Here is a 22,401-nt window from a genome sequence, read left to right on the forward strand (position 1 = left end):
ACAGGTAACTGTGCCTAAATGGAGCATATACCGTGAGCACCCCAGCCTAGCAATTTCTTTAGAAAGACTTGGGCTTCAAATCGGTGATGGGAGGGATCTCCAAAGACAATAGAAGATGAACAAGAGAGATACTACCTGTTTTTCTAGGCAAACAACAGAAATCTTATTCATTTCAAATAAAGCCGTTAAAAGGTAGCCCAGTCGTTTAAACTGTTTCCAAGGTAAGGATGGTGATAAACTCTTATTCCAGCAGTACTTCTTGATCATAAATTCCTAGTTCAATCTAAGAGTGCTAGGCTGCTGGGAAGAAATGGTGAAAGATGTCAGTTATGTTCATTTTTACAGATGGGAAAACTAGTTTAAAAAAAAAAGAAAGTAAAGTAGTTGTCCAGGACCATAAAGCAGAATTATGATGCTACTCTATCAGTATTTGCTTGGGGGAGTGCAACCAAAGCAAGACATTCCTAAGTGTATGCTATTCATTGTTAATGTGACACCTGAGATTGCTTCCTATTATGACTCTTGAAAAAGAACATATTCAGTATGATCTAATGCTGTCACTTATCTGTGTTTATTGTTTTTCAGGAGGACAACAAGCAAGTTGCATCTTCTCAGTCTAAGACAGGCACATATGCCAAAGGACTTTGAGGAACTACTAGACTCCAGGCTCTCGAAACTAAAAAACAATGTTGCTCTTATAAGTCAAAAGAAGAGAGAAAATTCAGTGCCGAGCAAATGCTCAGATACTACCTGCCTAGAACATCTTTGAAGATTACTAGGCAAATTATTTTGCATAGCTCAAAAGCATTTTCAAGCCCCTATATTTTCTGTTTGTAAACCTGTCATACTGAATTGGAAGCTTCAAAGTTCTGTAAAGATAATAAATTTTAAGACACATGCTTTAAGTCTTTGTTTTGCTAACTATGTAACAAATGAAAAGGGCCAGGGTTTACCTGAGCTCAGTGGCCCTATGTGATGGCAGAGTTTAAGACTATGAGCAAACTGGAGCTTAGAACTGATGATGATGGAGAATTGCTAATTCTGCAAGAAGCAAAGTCCTCTAGACTGTAAGTTCCTTGTGGGGAAGCAATGTGTCTGTTACATTGTTAAAGTGTACTTTCCCAAGTGCTTAGTACAGTGCCTGCATATAGTAAGCGCTCAATAAATACAGCTGATTGACTGACTGAAGCAAACAGCAGCAACGGCCAGGCACCATCCCTACTATCTTGCCGGAGCCTCACTGCCGAGCTAGTAGTGGGAAGCAATGTGTCTGTTACATTGCTAAAGTGTACTTTCCCAAGTGCTTAGTACAGTGCCCTGCATATAGTAAGCACTCAATAAATACGCTGATTGATTGACTGATTGATTGAGCCTCACTGCCGAGCTAGTAGTGGGAGGGTCTGAAGGAGGATGGGGGAGCCGGGGGGGGCGGGACTAAGGGGAAGATGGCAAAAAAAACCCCAAAACTCAAAAAGATTACTAGGAGCAACTCTGAATAATAATAATCACCACATAGTGAGCACTGGGGTGGATACAAGATAACCGGGTTGGACACAGCCCTTGTCCCACATTGGGCTCCTAGTCTCAATCCCCAATTTACAGATGAGGTAACTGAGGTCCAGAGAAGTGAAGTGGCTTGCCCAATGTCACACAGCGGACACTTGGCAGAGGTGGAATTAGAACTAATGGCCTTCTGACTCCCAAGCCTGTGCCCTATCCACCTCACCAGGCTCCATGGTGTATGACTAATTGATTTTCTCACACACAAAAAAAACCCCAAAACCCAAATCCCCGCGCCTTTTTACTTCTTGGGTCAGTGTGCGATGGTGGGGGTGCGGGGGAGGGCGGGGTTTTGAGGGAGCGAAGGCAGGAGGGGAAAGGGCAGGGTCCGCCCCTCCGCCCTCTGAGGAGATTCACTGCGGAGCGGGAGGCTCGGGGAGAGGACGGGAGCCGCGGGACCGGTTTTCCGAGAAGCCTAAGGGAAACCACCAAGGCAGAAACTCCGTAAGAAAAAAAAAAATACTCTCGAAAGAAAAGGTCACCAGGAAGGGACCCTGAAGCCAGTAGGATTCTAGGGAAAATTTCCCGGGGTAAACTTTTAAGACGTCTTCCTTCTTTTCAACAAACCCGCGACTGTTTTCCACACAATCTTGTCAGAGCAGCGCTAATTTTGCTCCTTTCTCATTTTTCGGTCAGGATAAATCCACCTCTGAAAGATTTTCCTCACAGACTATATCCCCTGACTCCTGTTCAGTGGGAAGGAGGGGCTCCTAGCTTCAATGATATATGATTTCAGTCTTCCGAAGTCACCCTTAAGGGAGTTAGCGATATATTTTTTTTTAAAGACGCGTTTAATTCGAAACCGATATAAACGCCTTGAGGTGATTTGTTGAGGAGAAACGGTCTTTAGGAGAAGGACTAGCTGTCGGTTTTCTGCAAACAGGGAGGAGAAAAAAAACAGGTACCTAAAAAAATTACCATAAAAACAGTACCATGCAGCTTTACTAAAACGGATGTCTATGCTAGATTATTTTACTTTTTGTATTTCGCTAAGAAAGGTTATATTTTTTCCTATAATTTTCATGACTGAAGGCGAATCAATGTAACCGTTTTTTTTTTCAAGGAAAATCCCCCAAATTATGCTTAGTGGCAGAACGTTGAAAAGACCAGTGAATGTTTTATATTTTCCATTCAATCCTGCTACAACAGCACTATTTTATTCACCTGCCATTCCTTTTGGTCAAGATAAATCAATCTCCAAAAGATTTTCCTCACAGTCTATCCTCTGACTAGTGTTCAGTGGAAAGGAGGAAACCAGACTTCCACGACTTTCTATGAAGTCATCCTTTCTGTAGAGAAAGATAAAGTAAAGGCAAAATGGGATTAACTCCGATTACATGAGGATGGCAGATATGGACACCGAGGATTTTGTAAGGGGAAGCAAGGGAGAAAGAGTGAGGGGGACTCTAGCAAGTCTATGGGAAACAGAAAAGGGAAATAGGCTGAAGAAAAAGTCCCGTTACAGAAAAAAATGTCAGTACTACAGGGAAATTTCCGTTTTAGCCTTTCAGAACCTCTACTTTTCTCCACCATCCTGTCAGAACAATGCCAGTTATTTTTTTCCTCACTCTTATGGTTGGATTGGTCATTCTTTAAATGATTTTCTTCACAGAATATTGCCCAACTCAAGTTTAGTGGCAAGAACAACAAGCTTCTGAGAGTTGTCTTTAAAACGGCAATTGATAAGGTAAAACACAAAATGGGATTAACTCCTATTATTGAGAAAAAACAGAGGTTAAATGAAGTGTGGAAATGAGTGTCTAAGACACAATGTCCTTAAGAATGCATATTTAACAACATCTCGGAACAGGAAAAATCCACCTTTTCCCAAAATTTATGCTTAATCATTTATCACAAATATTCTCAGAACCAATTACTGGATTCATTCATTCATTCAATCGTATTTATTGAGCTCTTACTGTGTGCAGAGCACTGTACTAAGTGCTTGGGAAGTACAAATTGGCAACATAGAGACGGTCCCTACCCAATAATGGGCTCACAGTCTAGAAGGGGGAGACAGACAACAAAACAAAACATGTGGACAGGTGTCAAGTCATCAGAATAAATAGAAGTAAAGCTAGATACACATCATTAACAAAATAGAATAGTAAATACGTACAAGTAAAATAGAGTAATAAATCTGTACAAGCATATATACAGGTGCTGTGGGGAGGGGAAGGAGGTAGGGTGGGGGGGATGGGGAGGGGGAGAGGAAAGAGGGGGCTCAGTCTGGGAAGGCCTCCTGGAGGAGGTGAGCTCTCAGTAGGGCTTTGAAGGGAGGAAGAGAGCTAGCTTGGCGGATGTGCGGAGGGAGGGCAGGGGGAGGACGTGGGCAAGGGGTCGACGGCGGGACAGGCGAGAACGAGGCACAGTGAGGAGGTCAGCGGCAGAGGAGTGGAGGGTATGGGCTGGGCTGTAGAAGGAAAGAAGGGAGGTGAGGTAGGAGTGGGTGAGGTGATGGAGAGCCTTGAAGCCGAGAGTGAGAAGTTTTTGCCTGATGCGTAGGTTGACTGGTAGGCACTGGACATTTTTAAGGTGGGGAGTAACATGCCCAGAACATTTCTGCACAAAGATGATCCGGGCAGCAGCGTGAAGTATAGACTGAAGTGAGGAGAGACAGGCGGATGGGAGATCAGAAAGGGGGCTGATGCATAATCCAGTTGGGATAGGATGAGAGATTGAACCAGCAGGGTAGCGGTTAGACTACTGGATAGACTTTTTGGGTAAAAACCCCAAATACAGTAACAATTGCTTTCATGATTTTATCAGAGGGGAAAAATGAATGATGAGATGAAGTTATAATATTCTGAAAATTAAATGTGAAACAAAAAATTCTTATGTCCCAAATTTCCAGGAAAAGTTGTTCTACCTCTGAATTCCAAGGGAGATGAACTGAGCCTTCCACGAATAATGAGAAAAGTTGTGCCATTTCCAATAAAAGACTGGCCTCTGCACAAGGTGCTCTGCATACAGTAAGCATTTAATAAATACAACTGAGTGAATGAATAGTCTGTCTTCTCAATGATCCGGTCTCCCGCCAGAGCACCAACTGTGAAATGGAGGAGGGAAGCACTTGAGACTTCCAGACAAGTAAGAGTGATCCCGGTCCTTGAGTTTGGCATAAGACAAAGACTATTCTGACAAGAAGGGAAATGGAGTTTGTGGAAATAGCAGTTGTCCTGCTGAGGGAAGTACATTAGCAAAATTCTTGTGGGAGGACAGACCACTTGGGTGAGGTGAAGGGGTTATGTCCCATAAATTACAAAAGGGAATAGTGAATTTTGCAGTTCTGAGAGTAGTATCTGCTTATTGAACAGCTATGTTTTATTTCTTTTTGGACAGAAATAACCAGAGAAAAAGTTTAGTTCCACACAGAGAAGTTGGAGAGAGGGAGAGGGGAGGAGTAGGAAAACACTGGTCTAGGCTCCACCTGTTGTGGCCCTTTGGTATTTCAGGAAAACACTCTGAGGAGACTTGACAGAGAACTGAAGACATCCTTTAAAAATGAGCATAAAGTAGACCGAGGAAAAAAGAGATGACCACCTGACAAAAAAACAAACCTCTATCCTTACTAAGACGGAACGAAATTCTAAATATTTATATTTCATTTACAGTAAAGCCAGAAAAAAGATGACTGCTTGATGGAGAGAGTACCTTCTAGCCTTAGTAAGATGGAAGGAAATTCTATATATTTCTTTTCCATTTTCAGCCAAGCAGGGCTGTATTCTTTTTCTATGATTTCATTGATAAAAGGCTAATCAATTTAGTGGTCATTTTTCACACAGAAATTTGTCTTGTGTCATTAAGATATTTAAACAACCTTTAAAAATCTATTGTTTAAAAACTCTATCGTTTAAAAACCCTATCTATCTATTGCCCCCCAGGGCCAGCAGTCAGCCACACCCTGGCAAGGGCAAAGAAGAACCTGTGACTGACCTGGCACTCTGTGCCTCAGGCGAGGTATTTGGGCCAGATTCCTTGCATCATGAGCACATCTGGAGTAGCAGTCACATGGAGAAGGAGGTCAGTGAAGGAAAAATGACCGCCTCATGCAATAGCTACATAACTCTATCTTGGTTCTTTTCAGCCTAAATCTTTTAAAGACTAGAGACAATATATGAGATGAAAGATGAGAGATGTACTTTATGAAGTATCTCCCATTTAATTTTGACCTAGGTCTTCAAGACCTAATGCCCCAAGTGAGCAGAGAGACTATTTTAAGGGGAAAAGTAGAGCATTCAATATTTCCCCCTTCATTCTCTTCTGGGTCTTTACGACCTAATGCCTCAAGAGAACAGAGAAAGTGATTGAAGAATTAAAGGATAAATTTACTTCGTGCCATAACATATTCATAATTGTCTCCTGGGTCTTTAAGGCCTAATATCTTGAGAGAACATAAAGAACGTCTGAGGTGGAAAAAGAGAGATTTGCTTCATGCACTGTCTCCTGCTTAGAGTAGTGCTTGGCACCTAGTAAGTGCCTAACAAATACCAATCAATCAATCATATTTATTGAGCGCTTACTGTGTGCAGAGCACTGTACTAAGCACTTGGGAAGTACAAGTTGGCAACATATAGAGACAGTCCCTACCCAACAGTGGGCTCACAGTCTAAAAGGGGGAGACAGAGAACAAAACCAAACATACTAACAAAATTAAAATAAATAGAATAGATATGTACAAGTAAAATAAATAGAGTAATAAATATGTACAAACATATATACAGGTGTATATATATATATATATATATATATATATATGTATACCATATATACCATCATTATTATTATTCTGGGTCTTCAAGGCCTGACTCCATGAGTGATCAGAGATAATATTTTAGAGTGAAAATGAGATGTTTGCTCTTGCAAGATACACTTCACAATTGTCGCCTGGGTCTTTAGGGCCTAACTCCTTGGGAGAGCAAAGACAGTATTTGAGGAGGAAAAGGAGAGATCTGCTTCATGCAATATTTTTCCTTGTAATTCCCTCCTGGATTTTCAATCCTTCGTAATTATCTCCTGGGTCCTCAAGGCCTAGCTGCTTGAGCCAACTTGAGCTACAACACACATATCTCCATGCTAATTCCCCTAAAAACCTCTGAAAGAGTTTTCACCTTTATCCTCTCACACCACCTGCAGGGGACAAACGGGATCGAGGCCCAAGTTCCCTGGGAGAGTGAAACAGGTATGAGAGGAGGTTGCCCAGAGGTCGGGTTGTAAGGAATGTTTGGAATTCTAGTATAGTTATTTTTGTCAATGTCTGTTTCCCTTTCTAGACTGTAAGGTGTTTTTGGCCAGGAAACATGTCTCCCAGATCTCTTGCATTTTCCCAAATGCATAGTAGAGTGCCCTGCGCAGAGTAAGTACTCAATAAATACCAAACACTGATTCACCAAAACACTGTAAATCCCAGCTGTGCCTGGAGGGCAAGCTAATGTCTGAGCTATCATTATGATCAAGGTTTTATTATAACTCAAAAAACATTTTGTCCTCTAAGGTTTTGCTTAATATAATCCAGACCTGCACAAAAACTGGTTTCCCCAGAAATTCCAGGCAATACCTTTTACCTCTGATCCCCCATGAAAAAAAGAGAAAGATGGTCTTTTTCCAGTATTCCAACATGTTTTTTGGGTTTCCCCTGTTTGGACTGCCTTGATGTAACAGGTAGGGAATCCAGAAGACTAAGGAAGCCCAGATCTAGGCTCTTGCCTCTCAGTTTGCTGAAGAGCCCAGTGGAGTTGGTTTTTAGTGAAGAGAAAGTATATAATTCAGTTTGGTGCACTGGTACAATTAACTTTTCTCTCAGACTCTCCTGGATTGAGTGGGTCAGTAGACTTGGGGCCCCTTCTGGCACCAGCATGTCTCTTAAAGACTCTCCTGCCTGTTCTGCAGATAAAGGAACCAAGGAAGGTTTGACTCTAACTTCTCAAGAGCCCAAGGAGAAAGATTCGGGTAGGTCGGACTCTCCAAAATGTGTGTTGGGCACCCACAGGGCCACTGTTTTCAGTAGAAGACTCTTGGTTATAGATGCTGTCAAACAGAAATAACTTAGAAAAAAAATTTTAATTCTATCAATTCTATTATCTTTCTGTCTTCTCTCCAATTGTACCTTGCAGGGAAGGACTGGGCCCATGACCAGAATCCAGCTCCTCTAGTCAGGGCAATAAATGTTAAATTATGTTTTTGTGCAGCACAGAAAGTTACAAATAATATGTGCTGATTGTAATTCATGTATCTAAAAGCTAGCCCCTTGTGTATACACACAACAGAGAATTTGACAGTCTGTCCTATCCCTCTGCAGCACCAGCCTTGGTGTAGAAAGACTCTCTGGAATGAATGTTCATCAGCAGCAGAAGAAGAGAAGAGGCATGAAAATCAGGCAACTACTCGCAGTTCCAGCCACCCTCTCTGGTCTGTGGGAGAGGGAAAATAGGGCTTTGTTTCATGTAAAAGCCTACTGTCATCCCCTGCAGACTTCTAGGAAGATCTCCACCATGGGTCTTCAAGGCCCAGGTGCTGGAGGGAGAAAGAAGGGTCACACCTAGAAAATCCAAAACAATGAAATAGTTTAAAATTAAAATTAATTGTTAAAAGCTGACATATAAAGAAAGGCATCACTGACATATAATCACATATAATTCTCCTTTCCATTGAATATAGATATGTGGCATTTTTTTGGTAGAAATCATTCTCTCTAGATTCTGCATTTAGAAGACAAAAGAAGGGAAACTTTATCCCTGCTTTTTGGGGCCATTGTCAGCCTAATGACTTTGAGTGAGCAAGATGAATATGATCCAACACAGGGCTCACAGTCTTCATCCCCATTTTACAGATGAGGTAACTGAGGAACAGAGAAGTTAAGTGACTTGTGCAAGGTCACAGAGCAAAGAAGCTTCTCAGCTGGGCTCAGTAATCACCTAGGAAATGGGAAGCAAATCCTTTCAGGACAGAATGAAGGAACAGCCTTTAATACTTCCTACAATCTTCCTCTTCCTCCTCCTCCCACCATTAGGAAATAATGTTACAATGTAAAGCCCCAAGGGGTAGGGACCAAAGGCCTACTCCAGTTGCTTAGAATGGCGTTCTGCACAGTGTAGGCACTCAGTAAATCCCACTGAAGATGAAGACCTGAAGCAGGAAGAACTTGGGCAAAATAAGAGGAGGAACCAGGCGAGATATGAAGAAGGCACATTGGACAGATGGCCCAGCCTCCCCCAACGACAGGAATTGTATCTGACTTAATTAGCTTGTACCTATCCCAGTGCTTAGAACAGTCTCTGACACACAGTAAGTGCTTAACAAATACCATAAGAAAAATAAGAAGAAAAACTGAGACCCTCCTTGCTGGGTGACCCAGAGAGTACTATAAATTCCCCTCACACAGCTGCCACGCTCCCCAGGGGGAAGAGGACAGGTCAGCATTGGGGAGGCTTTTGAGAAGCAGTGTGGTGTACTGGATAGAGCAAAGGCCCGGGAGTTAAGGACCTGGGTTCTAATCCTGGCTCACCACTTGTCTGCTGTGTGACCTCTTGGACAAGTAACTTCACTTCTCTGTGCCTCAGTTCCCTTTTCTGTAAAATGGGGATTAAGACTGCGAGCCCCATGTGGGACAGGGATTGTGTCTAACATGATTTCCTTGTAACCACCCCAGCGCTTGTAATAATAATTATAATAATAATGATGTTATTTGTTAAGCACTTACTATGTGCCAAACACTGTTCTAAGCACTGGGATAGATACAAGGTAATCAGGTTGGACACAGTCCCTGACCCACATGGGGCTCACAGTCTTAATCCCCATTTTACAGATGAGGTAACAGGCACAGAGAAGTGAAGTCACTTGCCCAAGGTCACACAGCAGACAAGTGGCAGAGCCAGGATTAAAACCCATGTCCACTGACTCCCAACCTGTGCTCTTTCCACTAAGCCAAGCTGTTTCTTAGTACAGTGCCTGGAACACTGTAAGTGCTTAACAAATGCCACAATTATTATTATCATTATTATTAGTATTAGTATTATTTTGGCATCAGTTGGAGAAACAGGGCAACCTGGAGTGAGGAGGCTGGACCCAGGCCAAGGGTTATATGAAAATGGGGCTTGGGCACCCCAGAGGGAGCCCAGCCCCAGGTCCAGACTCAGGATCCACCCCACTGGGGTCCCAAAAGGTCTTTGGGTAATGACCCGACAGAATGAGAAGCAGAGTGGCTCAGTGGAAAGAGCCCGGGCTTTGGAGTCAGAGGTCATGGGTTCAAATCCCGGCTCTGCCAATTGTCAGCTGTGTGACTTTGGGCAAGTCACTTCACTTCTCTGTGCCCCAGTTACCTCATCTGTCAAATGGGGATTAAGACTGTGAGCCCCACGTGGGACAACCTGTTCACCTTGTAGCCCCCCAGTGCTTAGAACAGTGCTTTGCACATAGTAAGCGCTAAACAAATACCATCATTATTAATGAGAAGGTCACTCCGGCTTGTCCTGTGCACCCACCGCTGTTGACTCTAACCGGTCCTTCACAGCTGCAGGGGGTGGCCTGGGTCCACAGGGAGCCCAGGTCTGCGGGGGGTCCTTGCCTGGAATGGGCTTCTCTGATGGCCTCTGTTGCCTCAACAGAGAGGGACGTTGTGTTCCTCACGTCCTGCACCATCCCTGCTTGTTTACAAAGCAGTGGCCGGGGAGGCTTTGCTTCCAGCTGGCATTCCAAGCCGCGCAGCCCAACCCCACGGGAAAGGTCCAGCAGTATGGAAGAGTATGGGATCCCACTGCACCCCACCCATGGTCATTTGCTCCAATGCCGAGGGCTCAGGACAGTTGGAAGAGTCAGGGCAGAAAAGGGGACATAGGTACCCTACCAAACGGGAAGTCAATCTGTTTCCAGAAAGGCTTGGACGGCAGACATATAATCTCTCTTCCAGGCTGTGTCTGAAAGGACAGGGACACAAAGCTACTTTTTCCATAACCATAGTACTGCTCAAAACTGTATTTGTTAAGCACCTTCTCAGTGCTAAGCACTGTCTCTCCACCCACCCTGCCCCTGAGCCCTCCAGGCTCCACCCCAGCCCCCATCCCACCCCTCGCCTGACCCCTAGAACGGGGATCTCCATCCTGCTGCAGTGCAAGTCAGCAGGCAGAATAGCCAACGCAGGAGGCTCCACGGCAGAAGCGGTGAGGCAGACTGCTCCTGCTCCCAGTAACCCTCCCCCAGCTGGACTAAGGGTGGGGCCAGTGGGTCTTTCCTCCCAGAAGCTCCCAAGTTCCTTCAGGCACAGGGGCAGGGAGTCCCCGCCTGAGACCAAACAGGGAATGGGGAAAGAGTCTGTGACAAATATTTCTGCACTGGGGCTTCGCTGCAGCCTTCACAGTTTTGGCGGCACGCTGGTTTTTTCCTCTACCTTGGGCCTGGCCTCTAGGTTTCTCTGGGGCCCAGTTCACCCCAGCCCAGGCAGGCAACTCCAGGCCAGCTATCAGGCTTCCTGGAGGAGGAGGGTTTAAAGAGCAAGGTAGAGGCAGGAAGGGACAGGGAGACTCAGCAGGATAATAGTAACAAAGAGGCAGGATGGGGGCTTCAAACGGTCCCTGCCCATACACTTGAAGTGAAGCAGCACAGCCTAGTGGAAAGAGCAGAAGAACCTGGGTTTTAATCCCGGCTCCGCCACTTGTCTATGGGAACTTGGGTAAGTCACTTCACTTTTCTGTGCCTCAGTTTCCCTAACCTGTAAAAGGGGAATTAAGACTGGGAGTCCCTTGAGGGACAGGGGATGTGTCCAATCTGATTTCCTTGTATCTATACCATTGCTTAGAACAGTGCCTGGCACACATTAAGTGCTTAACAAATACTGCAGTCATTATTATTATTATTTGAAGCAGGGCCCCCTGCAGAGAGGACAGGTGGAGGCAAAGTCCACTTGGTGGGGACAGTCCCTAGGTGCACTCCTGGAGAATTATGTGTTCTCCGGTGGCAAGCCCTTGGCAGCTCACAGACAATACCCAAGGGGAACTGCACAAAGAGAGCGGCTCTTGTAGGTGGCGACCAAGAGACTGAGAATCCTCTCTTTCTGACGAAAATAGGCTTCAAACCCAGAAAGCAATCAAATTACAAGACGGGTCAGGAGAGGACAGTAGGAAAAGAGAGAGACCTATTTTAGACTCTGACACCTGTCACAGAGGAAGTAACTCTAGCAGTCCTGGGTAGGGTAATACCTCCAATATTCTAGACTGGAAGTGCCTCAAGGGCAGGGATCATGTCTACCAACCTTACTGTACTCTCCCAAGCCTTCAGTACAGTGCTCTGCACATAGTAAGGGCTCAATAAATATTCTTGATGGACTGGTAAATAGTCTTGATCAACTGATCAAACCCATACTTGATGTTCAGTGGGAGATGCAAGCATGGACAAGGAACAGAGGGAGCCAAAGCAAGGAATTGGGCCTTGGATAACAGGGGCAAAGGGTCAGGAAGTGACATCCTATGACTGGAGCCAGGACCAGGTGGAGTCATTGGCCCAGCCTGCTCGGCTAGGCCAGTGGGGGTGAGCACGTGGGCAGGGTATTGCTCACTGACGATCAGGCACAGGACAAAGAAGAGCAGAGGTGATTACCCAGCTGAAAAAGCAACAAGCCGCCCAACACACTGATTGCCATGTCAGGCCCTTCCACACCCAGAGACCCGGCTGGACTCAGCTCTGGGCTCTTTGTCCCCAGTCACAGACAACCACGGCAGTTTGGAGCTGGGGGTGGAGGGGTGAGGAACAGGTTAAATCTGATCAGGTAACGTGCTGTCTCCGGTTGGGTGGTTGGGTCTGGTCCAACTGGGCCTTTGTGTGCCGTTCAACAACTGAAATTTACACAAAACTTGGGACAAGCCCCTGTTCTAAAATATCTAAACTGTTTCAGAGTTAAGGATTCCCCAGTGGGGGCAGGTCCAGGACTCTCCCCAGAGGGGTCTCTACATCCCCCCACCATACACTCAGCTCCTCTGGACAGCTGTCCGGGCAACTGGGTCCTGTACCTCTCGGCTGCAACCAGGAGCACGTGGGGTCACCGAAAGCAAAACAGAGTCTTGGGTACACCGAGACCCAAACTGGCTTGGCAGGCTTTTCCTGTCTTCTGGAAATGATTCCGAGCTCCGTTGGCCTGTAGTTTTTCAGGATCCCTACTGGGCCAAACCACCTTGGGGAAAGTCTAGGTGGCTTTTCAGTCAGAATCCTTCCCCACTGATGGCACAGCCCCAGCGGACAGAGCTGGGACCAGAACTCAGGACTCCCGGCTTCCAGAGCCAGGCTCTTCCCACTGGCCCAGCTGCTGGGCCCCTGGTAAGTGTTCCAGGAACACCACTGTTTGCTTGGCTATCCTGACCATGGCTCACCCTCACAGGACATTGGTCACTAACAATCATGGTTTAGTTTCATTCGGTTACAAGTCAGATCTAAATTTTTTCCTCTAATTCCCAAAACGGGGGCAGGTTTTAGCTTTGGCTTTTGCACTTCTCATCCAGTAATTCCCCAGACAAGAGTCCTCTGGGAAATGGCTCCTCACCAGGGTTGGAGGTGGTGCCACAGTCCCCACACTGGCTCACCAGGATACTTCCTGGCTCCCGACTGGCCATCGAGCCGTCCTCCAGCCAAACCTGTCAGTCAGTCAATCATATTTATTCAGTGCTTACTGTGTGTACATCACTGTACTAAGCGCTTGGGAGAGTACAATGTAACAAGAAATAGACACATTCCCCACCCACAATGAGCTTACAGTCTAAAGGAGACAGATGTCAGCTGTGTGACTCTGGGCAAGTCACTTAACTTCTCTGGTCCTCAGTTCCCTCATCTGTAAAATGGGGATGAAGTCTGTGAGCCCTACGTGGGACACCCTGATTACCTTGTATCTACCCCAGTGCTTAGAACAGTGCTTTGCACATAGTAAGCACTTAACAAATGCCATCATCATCATTATTATTATTATTATACAGTGAGGCTGGGATGGCGGATGAATATCGGACTCCGGCATCACTGAATGGAACAGGGCCCAATCAGGGCTCGGAGTGCAGGAATCGTCTTGCTGGGGCACAGGAAATGAGGAAATGCTGGGGCCAAGTCCTGCAGAAAAAGCAGTCGTAGCCTCTCCCAGAGTGGAAGAAAGAAGCATCCCTGGACAAACTGCCTAATACCCTCCCATATTGACCAGGACTCCATCTGACCTCAGTGGGCTGAGCAAAACTATGGGGGGTGGTGGAGAGACGGACACTCCGCTCCCGACATGCATGCAGGCCCACTTGCCTTGACCAAAGCAACACAGGAGGGAGTGGACGGGTCCATTGCGGCAGTAAAAAGGTTAACCAAAAGATACACATTTTTTACATTAAGCTGTAGGATTTTTTTCAGGTTCAACCCCTAATTTTTAATAAAGATGACAATTTAAAAATCAGGTGTAATCAGATCAATTCCTTAAGAATCTATACTCCAAGTAACGCTTATTTGCTTGTTTATTTGGTTCTGACCTTTGTATTCAGAATGTTTAGCACCAGGAGGTTTTGGCCACACAGACCAGCAGGAAGTGGTAATACAACTAGTAGCTGTTAATGGCATTTACTGAGCACCCACTGGGTGCAATGCACTGTAAAAGTACTTGGGAAGTCCAGAATAAGGGAGTGACACATTCAACCCCTGCTCGCCAGGGGCATCCACTGTAACAGGAGGAAGAGAAACCAACAAGGGACCTACTGGTCTAATCATTGGCCCCACCCTCCTCCTTGTTGCTGGGGACTGAGGCCAGCCTCACCTGCAGAAGCCGGTGGGGGGGGGGGGGAGCCGGGAACCAGTCACAAGGTGGTCAATCATTACACCAGGCCGGAACGTGGACCCAGCCGGCCAAAACCAGCACTGAAAGTCTAACTCAGGGGCTGTGTCTTAAAAACACGACAGACTCCCCAGGGTGGCCAGAGTGGCCAAGCAGCTGGCTCCCTTGAGGTTGGGAAAATGTGTATGGGCTGCCCTGGGGGCAGGGCGGGTCAGCCCCACAGCTGAGGCCACTGGGGCCAGGATGTTACTCCAGGGTTTCATTCCCACCCAAGGGGAGACCATGCCCAAGTGATTGGCGAGAAGCCTCGGGTCACCACTGGTCAGCTCTTGGACACCTGCCGACTGCGGGCTGTAGTTGGATGAGAATGTCCCCCTTGCTGGGTGAGAGGGTACCCACTCAAATTGATTCAGATTGGGGCACTTAAGACTTTCTCTGCCTTCCCCTTCTTCTCTGTCTCCCCCTTCTAGACTTTGAGCCCACTGTTGGGTAGTGACTGTCTGTATATGTTGCCAACTTGTACTTCCCAAGCGCTTAGTACTGTGCGCTCTGCACACAGTAAGCGCTCAATAAATATGATTGATTGATTGAGTGAAGAGGGTGACGCATAAAAGAATAAAATCCACCTCCTTCCTGTTCTTCCCTCCCTTCTCCACCCCCCTCCCCCAAACACACAGCTCCATCAATGATTTCCATGACCGGACATCATCCCAGGAAAAGCAATCTGAGAGAATGGCAGGGGGGAGGGGAGGGGTAAGGGTCCCAGGTGGTTGCCATGGCATCCAGCTTGGTTAGAGGGCCATAATGAGAGTCAGGCTTCTCTGAATTCAGACCAGCAATTGGGCACTATTGAGAAGGACAAAGCCGGCCATTCGCTTATTGGCTATAACCACAGCTGCCCACTGAGGCAGGGCAAGGGGGTGGAGTTTTACGGATTCTGAATAAGAGAAGGCCAAGTGAATACTTAGCTTGCTTGAGAGGCATTTTGCAGAATCAGTCTCCTTCATCAGCCAGAGAAAAGCATTTCTTCTGAACTCCATCCATCCCCAGGTCCTGAACTGGGCCACTTAGGCAGTTAAGGTATTTAGTAGGTGTGACTCTGTACTAAGTGCTGCGGTAGACACAACAACTTGGTTTGGACATAGTCCCTGTTCCACCCATGTCTCACAATCTAAGGGGCAGACTGGCCTAGTGAAAAGAGCATGGGACTGGGAGACAGGAGACCTGGGTTCTAGTCCCATTGGCCTATGTGACCTTGGCAAGACACTTATTGTAGTAATAATAATAATGATAATAATAACAAAAATAATGCTCTTAGTTTAGCACTTACTATATGCCAACTACTGAATTAGGTTTTGAGATAGATACAAAATAACCAGATAGGATACAGTCCCTGTCCCACACGGGGCTCACAGACTAGGCAGGACAGAGAACAGATATTGAATCCTCATTTTACAGATGAGGCTACTGAGGCTCAGAGAACTTAAATAATGTGCCCAAGGTCTCACAGCAGGAAGGCAGCAGACCTAGGACTAAAATCCAGGTCCTCTGATTCCCAAATCAATGATCTTTCCACTAGGCCACGCAGCTTCCCTAATTTTTATTTCCCTGGGCCTCAGTTGCTTCATTTTTAAATGGGGATAAAATATTTGCTTTCCCCACCTCTTAGATTGTGAGCTCTTTGTGGGCTCATTTGTATCTACTTCAGCATTTAGCACAGTGCTTTGGCATATAAGAAGCACTTAATACATAACTATAATTACTATTTTTATCAGGAGGTTGCAACCCAGAGATGGTAAGTGTCTCATCCAAGGTCACACAGCAGGCCAGTGGCAGAAGTGGGATTAGAAACTGGGTCATCTGGGTCAAAAGACTCAGTCAAGCCTGAGAAAACATTCCCTCTGCTATTGCAATGGCACAGTTTCCATGAAATAACCTCAGGGGGTTTGGGATAAGATTACTGTACTCTCCTAAGAGCTTAGTACAGTCCTTTGCACACAGTAAGCACTCAATGAATACCACTGATTGATCTTCTCCTTGCCTCAAGTCTCTCCCATCTGCTGCTTTCCCTCCCATCATGCTTTATATGTGCCAGGCAAGAAATAAATGCTGCTCCTGAGCACTCTTGGACCCCTCCATTATCAATTAATCAATGATATTTATTAAGTGCTTGGGAGAGTACAATACAACAGAGCTAGTAGACATGTTCCCTGAGCACAACAAGTTTGCCATTACTGCCAAAATAAGCATCAATGTTACCTGCCACCTTCCCTCTCGCCAACCAAGTGTCCTTGCTCCTGGTATGCTCTGTGCCCTCTAGGCCAGGGGTAAAAACTGCTCCCACACACCCCCAGAGCAAGAGGACGCCACAAAAACCTGGGAAGACTGGTGTCCTAAAGTGTGCCCTGGACTCTGAGCCCCAGGGAGCCTGAAATTCTGTTCCTCTGGCCACAATACCTACTGATTTTGTTTTTATTTTGTGTACTTGTCTGTGTTGGGTCTTAATGTTTCATAATTCCTGATGTGTCTCTCTCCAGTCCCAACTTCCCATTTCCACTGTTGGACTGTGACAGCCCCCATATTTAATCTCTTGTCTGGCCCTCAAAGAAAATGGTTCCTTTTCTTGCCTTCTTCCCACAAGATTGCCCTCGACTCCCAACCCTGGAAAGTCCACTTTCTGACTTGCTTTGAGTTTCAGAAAATCCGGCCACTTGGGCTACAGCCATTTTTCAGAAAGGTAAGCATTCACGTGTGTTGATGATTTCCTGCCTGCAAGCTTTCAAAATAACCTTCAGCAAGCCCGGCTTCTCTGGGCTTTCTCTGCAGCCCATAGTCCCAGGAACTCTGGGTCCCAGCCGGTCTGGGATAACTCAGCAGCCCTTAGTCCCTGCAATCCTTAGTCCCAGCAGCCCCAGGCCCCCTTGGTCTGCTCTCTGTGACTCATGTAACGGTTTTCACCTACAATTTTCAAAAACTTAACTAATCCGGTGAGGTTTCCATTAGCCTTTTTCTTGAGCTCGATTGGCCACTCTGATCTCACTTCTAATGAGATCAGATTAAGATTAAATGTCAACATTCATTCATTTAATCGTATTGATTGAGCACTGTATTAAGCACTTGGAAGAGTACATTATAACAATAAACAGACACATTCCCTTCCTACTATGAACTTACAGACTAGAATGTGAAACTACATTAATATAAATAAATGTACATAGGTGCTAGGAACATAGAACATGCAACATGTTATTAGCCTTATCAAAACAACCAACAATCTGGAAGCAGCAATGATTTCAGCACGTTTGCACCACTCTCCCTCCTGACCTTCAGAGAAAAGCACTGCCTCTATCAGGCGAATCTAAGAGGACCCCAGGTCCCCAACACAGAATGAGACCAGCTCCCAGAACACACACCACACCAAAAGAACCTCACAGGCTTATTAAGTCAGCCCGGGTCCACAGAGTTATGGAGGAGAAATCCCTCCAAGATCATAGAGCAGGCAGCGGGAGAAGGTCCCAGGCAGCCAATGACAATGTTCTTGAAGACAGCAGTGAGCATCGGACAGCACCCTTTCCTGGGAAAGCGAAGAGATGCCGTTTCTTACCTGAGGCAAAAGGACAGGGGATTGGTGTTCCCCTCAGTCAACACGAAGTGAGGATTAGATCCAAGGAGAGGCTGAAAGAGCAGAGATGACAAACGGTCAGAAACAAATCAGGTGAAATGACACACATGTGCGAATGACAAGAAACACTCTTCCCGTGGGCCCCGACTGCATTAGGGCTTCACCGAGATTGAGCTCAGCTACAGGTAGCTCACTTTCAGTAGCCCACAGGAGGCACCTCCCACCCACCACTGGCCTCGGGGACCACATCCACTCCAAAACATGTAGAGGCTGCCCAACTTGCAGGAGAAAATGATCAAAAGGAGACCCGATAGGTTTAGCTGAAGAATTAACTACCATAATTAGGAAAGCCCTAATTTACATCTTCATAGACTCCACTGAAAATGTTATGCATGGTTATAGTTGGCTTTGCCACAGCTCGGGTCTGTTCTTGGCATTTTGGAGAGGAATCTGAAGGGACTGAGGGGGACAGGAAGAGGAACGTTCTTCCAACCACACACATCTCTCTGGTGTGAGGGCAGAAAAAACAGTCATTCACCCGCTAGTGATGTTGAGAAGCTGACCTGACGATTCATTCAATCATATTTATTGAGCGCTTACTGTGCACAGCGCACTGTACTAAGCGCTTGGGAAGTACAAGTTGGCAACATATAGAGATGGTCCCTACCCAACAACAGGCTCACGGTCTAGAAGGGGGGACAGACAACAAAACAAAACATGTGGACAGGTGTCAAGTCATCAGAACAAATAGAATTAAAGCTAAATGCACATCAACACAATAATAAATAAGCATGATGACAGCATGTTGTCAGCTGGTCTGCTGGCTGTCCAGTACAGCACCAGACACCTTTATATCTGGTATCTTCCTTTTCAGCACCCAGCCTCCCTCCATCCCAACTCCCACACCGAGCCCTGGGCCTTGGAAGTGGCACATGGACCTGGGAGGGGAATGCAACAGATCCAGAGCAGAAGAGAGAGGGTCAGGGATCGCTCAGAAAAAACCCTCTAGAATTGCAGATTTTCAAAACAGGATCTATGTGATGACAAGGAATGTAGCCTAGTAGAAAGAACACAGAACTGGGAGTCAGGTGATGTGGGGTCTGAATCCAGCTCTCCCACTTGTCTGTTGTGTAACTGTGAGCAAATCACTTTGCTTCTCTGTGCTTCAGTTCCCTCTTCTATAAAATAGGGATTAAGTACTTGTTCTCCCTAGTCCTAGATTGTGAGCCTTACGTGGAACTGTGTCTAATCTGACTGTATCTATCTCAGTGCTTGGCACTTAGTAAATGCTTGACAAATGCCACATTAATAATAATTATCATTATGTCATTACATTACACATTACCTGCACAACATAGGCACTGTAATGTTTGACTGCTACTTCCAGACTGTCAGAAAGCTCCTCCAGCATAGTATTGAGGGTGAAAAGTGGGCATTCATTCATTCACTGTCGTATTTATTGAGCGCTTACTGTGTGGGTGGGCACAGCCAACTGCCCATGAAGGTGTTGGAGGGGTGGAGGGGCTAATGTTATGCCATCAGGAAACCTGGCACAGCCAGTGTAAACTCAGTTAAACTTCTAGAGGGGATTTTTAAACACGGCCAATTCCAAGCACATTATTTGGATGGCTGTAAAAGCAGCAGTTTGTAGTGGGCACTTATTGGGTGCAATGCACTATACTAAGCTCCTGGGAAGTAAAACAGAAGCACAACACATGTTCTCTGCCCACAAGGAGCTCCTACTCCAACGAGAAAGACAGCTCTAATAATACTTGCAAATAGAGTAATCAAAGCAATTGATTGTACAATTAAATTCCATATAAACAAAAGTGCTCGGGATTCATATGAATACGGGCATTAATGCTGGTGGTTTCATTTAACATGGGATGCTGAGACAATCAGAAAGAGATTGATAATAATAATTATTATTACTATAATGTCTTTTTACTCAGCGCTTACGTATGCACTGAACGCTGAGGTTAATACAAAGCTATGAGAGGGTCCCCATTCCCATACTGTTCGGGAAGAGAGGGAAGATGGCAGGGACGAAGGGAGGATGGGAGCGCTGTGTTGAGGGTCCACTAATGTCACTGCCCCAGGGACATCCACTGCCTTTATGCGCAATGAGCAGTGACCACAGGCCACTGACCCTCCTCACTTTCCTCCTTCCATCTTTTAGACTGTGAACCCACTGTTGGGTAGGGCCTATCTCTATATGTTGCCAACTTGTACTTCCCAAGCGCTTAGTACAGTGCTCTGCACACAGTAAGTGCTCAACAAATATGATTGATTGATTGATTGATCCTTCCATCAGTGAGGTATTGTGGCTTTGTGGAAAGAGCCCGGGCTTGGGAGTCAGAGCACGTGGGTTCTAATCCTGGCTCTACCTCTTGGCTGCTGTGTGACCTTGGGCAAGCCACTTAACTTCTCTGTGCCTCAGTTATCTCATCTGTAAAATGAGGATTAAGACTATGAGCCCCTTGTGGGACAACCTGATTACCTTGTAGCTACTTCAGTGTTTTGAACAGTGCTTGGCACATAGTAAGCACTTAAATAGTATAATTATCATTATCGGTGCCTCCACCAGCCCACGTGGGTGGATGAAGCCCCACGGACACCCAATGTGCCGCAGCACGTGAGCAGCACCCGGAATCTGGAACTCCCACGTGGGCCTTCGTGCCCAGGGGGGGCTCCAGATGGGAGCCTCACCCCCCAGGGCGTGGGCCTGGAAAACCTACAATGGACCCACAATCCCCGCCCCTTCGAGCGCGCGCGTGTGTACACAAACGCACACACACACGCCGTCCCTTTGTGCAGTGTGTTTGCTGAGCTTTTCACGCGCTTGCACCTGTCTCTCTGTGCCGTATGCAGCCATTCCACCCTCCTCCAGCTCCCCGCTCCTAAACCCTGTCTGTCTGTCAGCCTGCCTCCCTCCTCTCTCCGCCAGACTGGCAGCTCCTTGGCGTCTACCGTGTGCCCACTGTTGGGTAGGGACTGTCTCTATATGTTGCCAATTTGTACTTCCCAAGCGCTTAGTACAGTGCTGTGCACATAGTAAGCGCTCAATAAATACGATTGATTTTGATGATGATGCTAGCGCGCGCTTTCCAAGCTCTCTCTGAGCCGGGAGCTCAGGAGGCGCTCAGTACATACCGTTGATACATACCCCATGTCCCGATCTTCTTGAGGGCCTACTCGCACCCCGCACCCCTCTGTTCCGTCCACGGTAACGGGGTCCGTGTCTGCGTGGGTCAGGCTGCGCCGGGCAAGCCGCTCCGAGAAGCGTTGTGGCCTAGTGGCAAGAGCACGGCCTTGGGAGTCAGAGGACGTGTGTTCTAATCCCGCCTCCGCCACCTGCCTGCTGGGGGACCTTGGACAAGTCACTTCACGTCTCTGTGCCTCAGTTACCGCATCTGGAAAATGGGGATTAAGACTGTGAGCCCCACGTGGGGCAACCTGATTACTTGTGTCTACCCCAGCACTTAGCACATGGTAAGCGCTTAACAAATACTATAATTATTACTATTGTTATAAGGGAATCCCCGCCGTGGGCGAAAGCCGAGGGCAGGACCCCGGCCGTCTAGACTGGGGACGGGTCGACCTAATCTCCGCACGTGGGCCCAGGCTATCCGGCTTAGAACCCCCCCTGAACCCCACCTTGGGAGGCCATGGAAAAGGTGCAGGGGTGGTGGCCGTGCCTGGCACATAGTAAGGGCTTAACAAATACCATTTAAAAAAACCCAAAAGGGGCTGTGTCCAACCTGACATTTACTCCAGCGCTTAGAACAGTGTCTGGCACATAGTAAAGCGATTAACAAATGCCATATATAAAGGGGGGGGGGGACATCAGTGTCCCACATGGGGCTCACGGTTTCATTCTTCACTCCAGAGCCCAATTTCTCCCAGTTGGGATTGTCTTCCTCACTCACCCCACCTCCCAATCGTCTGCCTGAAGCCTCAGTCTCGCCTTTCATCGTTTTCCGTTCTTTTTAGCTACTCCCCACAACCCCAATCCGGGGTGAAGGGGGGGGGGGGTTCTCATCCTGGCTCTGCCGCTCGTATGCTGTGCGGACTCCCAGCTAGAGCGGGGCCTTCCAGGGTGACCCCACGGGGGCTGCAGCACCGGCCCCGGGGCCAGGGAGCGGACGGCGGCTGGAGCGACCGAGCCCAGAGGCGCTCACTGATGGGCCGGTGAAACCTACAAACCACGTGCGTCAAACGGAAAAGCTCGGCTCTCCCCGCACCTGCCAGCCCTTCGCGCTAATTCCTCTCCCTTCACTTTTCCCCGCCGGGACTGATTGTACTTTAATGCCCTGGGGCGGAGGCGGTGGTCCTCCTCCTCCTCCTCATGCCCTGGTGGATAAAGCACAGGCCTGGGCGTCAGAAGGAGCTGGGCTCTGAAACCGGCCCCACCAGTTTTTTTTTTAATTGCATTTATTAA

General features: G+C 46.9%; 2 long non-coding RNA genes across 2 annotated transcripts; one reads left to right on the forward strand and one right to left on the reverse strand.

The window, feature by feature from the left end:
• Positions 1-1,927: 1,927 nt before the first annotated feature.
• LOC119940903 lies at positions 1,928-4,620 on the forward strand. The gene is made up of 3 exons (XR_005455062.1): positions 1,928-2,004; positions 3,173-3,247; positions 4,415-4,620. It is a non-coding gene; the product is annotated as an uncharacterized LOC119940903 (long non-coding RNA).
• A 3,139-nt stretch (positions 4,621-7,759) lies between these two features.
• Positions 7,760-21,238, reverse strand: LOC119940904. Its single transcript, XR_005455063.1, has 3 exons — positions 21,127-21,238; positions 17,943-18,013; positions 7,760-8,098 (listed from the first exon to the last, which is right to left on the reverse strand). It is a non-coding gene; the product is annotated as an uncharacterized LOC119940904 (long non-coding RNA).
• Positions 21,239-22,401: the final 1,163 nt, after the last annotated feature.

This window comes from Tachyglossus aculeatus, chromosome 19 (assembly GCF_015852505.1).
Source record: "Tachyglossus aculeatus isolate mTacAcu1 chromosome 19, mTacAcu1.pri, whole genome shotgun sequence".
In the NCBI taxonomy this organism is placed as follows: domain Eukaryota; kingdom Metazoa; phylum Chordata; class Mammalia; order Monotremata; family Tachyglossidae; genus Tachyglossus; species Tachyglossus aculeatus.